This window comes from Rhinolophus sinicus, chromosome 17, assembly GCF_057876585.1.
Source record: "Rhinolophus sinicus isolate RSI-liver-muscle chromosome 17, RSI-T2T, whole genome shotgun sequence".
NCBI lineage: Eukaryota > Metazoa > Chordata > Mammalia > Chiroptera > Rhinolophidae > Rhinolophus > Rhinolophus sinicus.
In genome coordinates this window covers 170,475,504-170,481,148 of record NC_142517.1, presented here as the reverse complement: position 1 = coordinate 170,481,148, position 5,645 = coordinate 170,475,504, and the positions used below count along the sequence as shown (strand labels likewise).

The window sequence follows — 5,645 nt, the reverse complement described above, 5'->3', positions numbered from 1 at the left end:
CTCCTCCCTATACAGGTCACTGATTTACAAAAGAATGAGAATAGAATGAGAGACAGTGGAACTGAAATGAAAGAATGAAGCCAAGTCGGTCATCTCCATAACAATATGTACCCTCTTAAATAACCAGTACCCTCTTTGATACATATTTTTCTGCATTAAATGAATCATTTTTACTCAGAAAGTTTCTGACAGTAGTAAATCAGCTATTTCATATTGGAAAAACAAATTGTACGGAAGTAACATGGAGAAAAAAAGGTTTCTTGTTTTTCTATTCAAAACTTCTGTGAGGATTCATGTAAGAAAACAGATATGTGAGAAAAAGTTTTACTAAGTCAAACAACTATCTGAATAACAATATAATAAGGAATTAGCATATATTCTATTTTATATGTATGTAAGACCCACTGGAGGTATCTAGCACATACGTAATTCAATATACTTTGCCAAGTAACAATATAGAAAAATGTAGACCTTTCATTTTTTCCACCATCTATTCCTATCAATACCTACAAAATCTAGATTCAATTTCCAGTACCTTCCAAAATAAGGGGGAAAAAATCTTTTTCTACTCTTTAATAAAGTCAGGTTGCTACAAACAACAATAAGTAATTAGCCTTACATCTATGGGATAACTATACCTTATACATTTTTTTTAGAATAAAACATAATTATATATACGATTTTTCCTGAAACTGGTTAATTTCATGTTAGCATGAGAAAGTATTTAGCTAATTATTCCCTTAGTGGCCCTAAGGAGTATCTCCAAAAAAACTACTCTCTCATTACTCAAGGATTTTTGCCAATGACTCATTTCCATCTCCCTGCCAGATAGAAGGCCCATTTTCACAATAGTAGGAACTCATAGGGTTATCTCCATGCGAGCAAATACCTTGTTAGCCTCATTCACTATTGTAATCCTAGTCTCTGGAACGGTACCTGGCACAGAGGAAATTCTTAGTATCCATGAGTGAATGAATGAATTTCATCTCTCGTAGATCTCTTAGTACTGCAATTATTTCCAAATTATGGTGAGGGTCTTGTAAAGCAATTAGCTTCATTATCTGCCTGTTTCGCAGTGAGATTCTTTTTCTTTTTTTTCCACAAGGGCTGAGTTTCTCCCATCCTTTTGAAGAATGTTGAAGGAGTAGTGATGATAGAGTGATGGTAAAGGAAAATGATAAAGGCATAGCGACCTGTAATTTTCATGATTAGTTGTGCTTATAAATTCATGGAAAATATGCCTTCTTGAACAATTTTAACTCCTCCAACAAAATGAGACACATTATTTTATAGACACACTGTAAATTGGGCTAAAGAAAATAAGCACACATGATTCATAAATAACTACTGTTACAAAAATAAATACTTTAGATAGTTGAAATATTTATACTCTGGATATTGAAAAGAATTTTCCATAGGCTTTATCTTAATTATCCTGTATTGTAATTAATACAGTTTTGATTCATGAGACTTCTGCACATCAAACTATTATTTATTTAGAAGCAATACTGGATGATGTCTAGTTTGGAATATGTCCGAGGAATTGTTATCAAACTGTCCTTTACTTGTACGTATATTATACCATCAGTCCACTCCTCCTCACCTCCCACAAAACCAGCTTAGGAAGTTTATCAAAATACAACTTCCAAACACGCTCAAAACTGTTCGAAGAATTCTCACCAGTTTTCTTCATATCTTAACTGTATGAAGTTAGACTACCCAGGCAAATATGCCCACTTAACCTGTTTCTTAAACCTGCTCAGGTAGGAGATTAAACAGATTTAACATAAATTCAGACAGTTCCAGGCAAAGACAGAAAAAAGGACAAATATGTTTTGGATTTTTTGGTTGTTGTTTTTTTTGTTTGTTTGTTTTTTGTTTTGTTTTGTTTTTGGCTAAGAATTTAAAAGCATTAAGAAGTGGACTTAATACCTGTTTCTGTCAAATATATCAAGATATTCTCGATTCCGCGAGTCGTGCGCCGGGACAGTGGAGCCGGAGGTGACTAAAGCCACCTGAAATGTCAGTAGCTCATTCATCTGTCCGTGCCAAATGAATCGTGGGGAAGGTGATTGGGACAGCAATGCAAAAAGCTGCTAAAGTGAAAGTCACCAGGCTTGTTCTGGATCCTTACTTATTGAAGTATTTTAATAAATGAAAAACCTACTTTGCTCATGATGCTCTTCAAAAGTGCACAGTTGGGGATATTGTACTTCTTAAAGCATTACCTGTTCCACGAACGAAGCATGTGAAATGAGCTGGCTGAGATCATTTTCAAAGTTGGACAAATCATAGATCCAGTGACGGGAAAACCCTGTGCAGGAACTACCTACCTGGACAGTCCAGTAAATTTGGAAACCACCCACCTAACCAAAATCTGGAAGAACTCAGTATCTCTTCAGAACAATGAAAGAGGATTAGAAAAAGGAGCCAAAGGGAAAGGTTTATAAGTTTGCTTTATGGAAAAACATATTTTTCTAAGTTTCATCACAAAATGACCAATTTCTCTTCTGGTATTTATGAAATAGCAAAAAGTAAATGAATAAAGGGTTTGTTATAATTTTCCATGACAGTTTATGTTTCAGATTTCCTTTTCAGGGAACATACTTTCCTGTTACACTAAGTATGCCTAACAATCTGCTGCATTATTTTTTAAGCTCACTGTTTTAGATGTGTTTCATTTTCATTCAAAGGAATCTTGAATTTATCTTAGAATCTTTATTTTGAGAGAAGAAACCCTTTTGATATCATAAACAGATAAATCACATTAAGTGAATATTTTTGATGGTATTCAAAATTAAACTTTTTCTCTGATTTAACCAGTTCCAAATGGAAATAAACAACATGCTTGGGGTCAGAAAATATATCAGATTAAAGTCCGTATTAATAAGAATGTTGACATGTAGAAAATAAAACTTAAAAATTCTTTGTTATATTTTTAATCCTATATCTTAGCTGCATTAAATAGGAATGAGTTCTTAAAATCTGATACATTGATGAAGTCATAGAACTTCTCACATGTGCATTTGAATTAGAGAGTTTCAGAGTTTTGTTGCTGCCTATTAATAAACTGTGATACTTAAAAAAAAAAAAAAAAAAGATATTCTCCATACTGAGAAGTACAGCATATTGACTGTCACTGTAATGGTACTTTAGATTTCTCATTTGTTTTCTGTCCCACATGAATAACAGTGGGACAGCAGCACTAAACAGACATTTGTGTATTAGAGCTTGAAATACTGAGGTGGAGATAATTACATACAATTCCTGGATGCCCTCTTTGATGATTCTGATTCATTAGGTATAGAAAGAAGTCCCAGAGTACGTATTTTTAAACATTCCTAGATAATTTGTTGTAAGCCAGGCTTTAGAACCTCTGTTTTAGAATCTTTACATTCATATAAGATTGTCTTGTGAAAGTTGTGGTCCCTTGACTTTTTGGGTTTTTTACTACTTAATAATATACAAACAAAAATGAAGACTTTAAGGTGAGTAAAGAGAGATAAACTTTGTATACTATGTGATAACTTCTATATTGATTCCTGAACTTGTCACAGAAGTTACTTTCCTGTCAACTTAGAGAAAAATTGGTTTTCTACATTCCAAGTGATTAGAGTCTAAAAATGTCTAAGGCTTAAAAAAACGAGTTATTAAAAAGAGTGATATTTCTGTCATGGATAATCCTCTCTCTGCGTAGTAATGGACACTGGTCAGTAGATAAGAACTACAAGGATATAATTGGTTGTCTATCTACTCATGGCTGTTTTAAAACATTTTTGACACTGCAACTCTGGATTTCTTGTATACTTTTTCTCATAAACGTCACATTATTTGTCAAGAAAATTAATGTACTAAAAAAATTCAAAACGGTTGTATAACTCAATATTTTAAAACTACTATTGGCCATCTGTATGTACTCTTTGCAGAAATGTCTATTCAGTTCCTCTGCTCATTTTTTAATTGGATTGTTTGTTTTTTTTGTTGAGTTGCTTATGTATTTTGGATAGCCCAATAAATGTTAATTTTTTTAAAAACTACTAAAAAAGAGTAATATTAATGAAATCTAGAAAATTTTAAGGTACTGTTATTGCTCATTTTACATTAATTGTATTCTTAGATGGATTTGAGTGGGAGGATAGAATGTTGGAGAAAAGGAATCAGATAATTTATATAAGAACCTGTATAGGAAAAATATATATTTTTTCTCTAGTATCTCAACATTTTGTTTTTAAACTAGAAAATACATAATAACCACCATATGTTAAGCAACCAAAGTATGGTATTTTCTTTTATTATTGGTTATTTCTTTATCCAATATTCATTCAATAAGACTTAGTATCTACCACATGTTAATATTGGTTTTGAAATGAGTAAGATACAATGGCCATCATCAAGAGGCTCAAATTGAATTAATAAACATAGCAGTCATATGTAAGTTTTGACCACAACTCCAGTATTTAAATTCTACAATAGAAGCCTATATGTATGTTCTGATCAAAAGGAGGTAATAATTATTACTGTAAGCAAAGATGGGAAGTATGAACTGAATCACAGAGGAGAAGTTACATGAGTTGTCACCTGAAATGAACAATACAGTTTGCTATCAAAAGCTCAGGTTCAAATACCAGGTCATTACAATACCTGGTTGTTGTATATCTATGGGCAAGGTATTTATCCACATTGTAAAATGGGAATGCAAAAATGCTTTCCTCATAGGATTATTTTGAAGACTGGAGGAGACAATACATGGAAGTTGTTTAACACAATGTCAGAAAATTAAAAGCATTCAGTACATCTTGATTTTTAACAGAACTAGGAATTTTTCAAAAGACCAAATTAAGACAAAAGAATCCATACAGTGGAAATGATAAAGAGGAAATAAAAGTACTTAGTTTATTCAATCACATAGTTTGGCAGACAGTGTAATTTGAGGACAATGATTTTGAATGCCATATTAGGATCAAATGGTTAAGAATATTACAATAAGCTAGCCAAGAGTTAGACTTCAGTGAAAACAAACCTGAATTATTAGACCTATGCTTTAAATACAACAAAGAGTGTTAATTTTACTAAAGAGATCACAATCTGTAAGGAGGCTCTTATAAGTACCCAACAGTGAAAGGGGGGTATGTAAGAGGTAAAAATTAGAGATTTTGATGACCAATTGAATATAAGGAATAAGATAGAATGAGGATTGCTCTAAGTGTGTGTTTTAGGCAACTATGTAGACTCATTTAAGTGTAATTGGTAGATAGAAATAAAAGAAATTTCATGGTAAAACAGAAAGACTGACAGAGAAATATAATTCAGATTAAACATCCGATCTAATGATAAAGAATGTGAAAGATAGATAGTAATTAAAATTGCGGGAGTGAATTATACAGGAAAAGAGAATAAAATGAAGCAGGCAAAGTGTTAGTTGCAACCTCCCTGGGAGCTTCCAGGTGAAATCTGAAATGAGTCCATATGAGAAGGGCAGGGACAGACCTAAGAAAAGGGCTGACCACTCCAGATTGGTATGTGTTAGGTTTAATAAGCAAGAGAACTTACAAGACTTGTCTTGAGTGGCTGCAAGATGAGTAGTTTCCCATACCTGCCTGCCAGAATCTTAAAGTTTATACAGAGGCCCTAACTTGGTCCAGTCA

The 5,645-nt window shown here is 32.7% G+C and overlaps 1 pseudogene; it reads left to right on the top strand.

Moving 5' to 3' along the window:
* The first annotated feature begins 1,941 nt into the window (after window positions 1-1,941).
* LOC109458849 (small ribosomal subunit protein uS17m pseudogene) lies at window positions 1,942-2,952 on the top strand (annotated as a pseudogene).
* The last annotated feature ends 2,693 nt before the right edge of the window (window positions 2,953-5,645 follow it).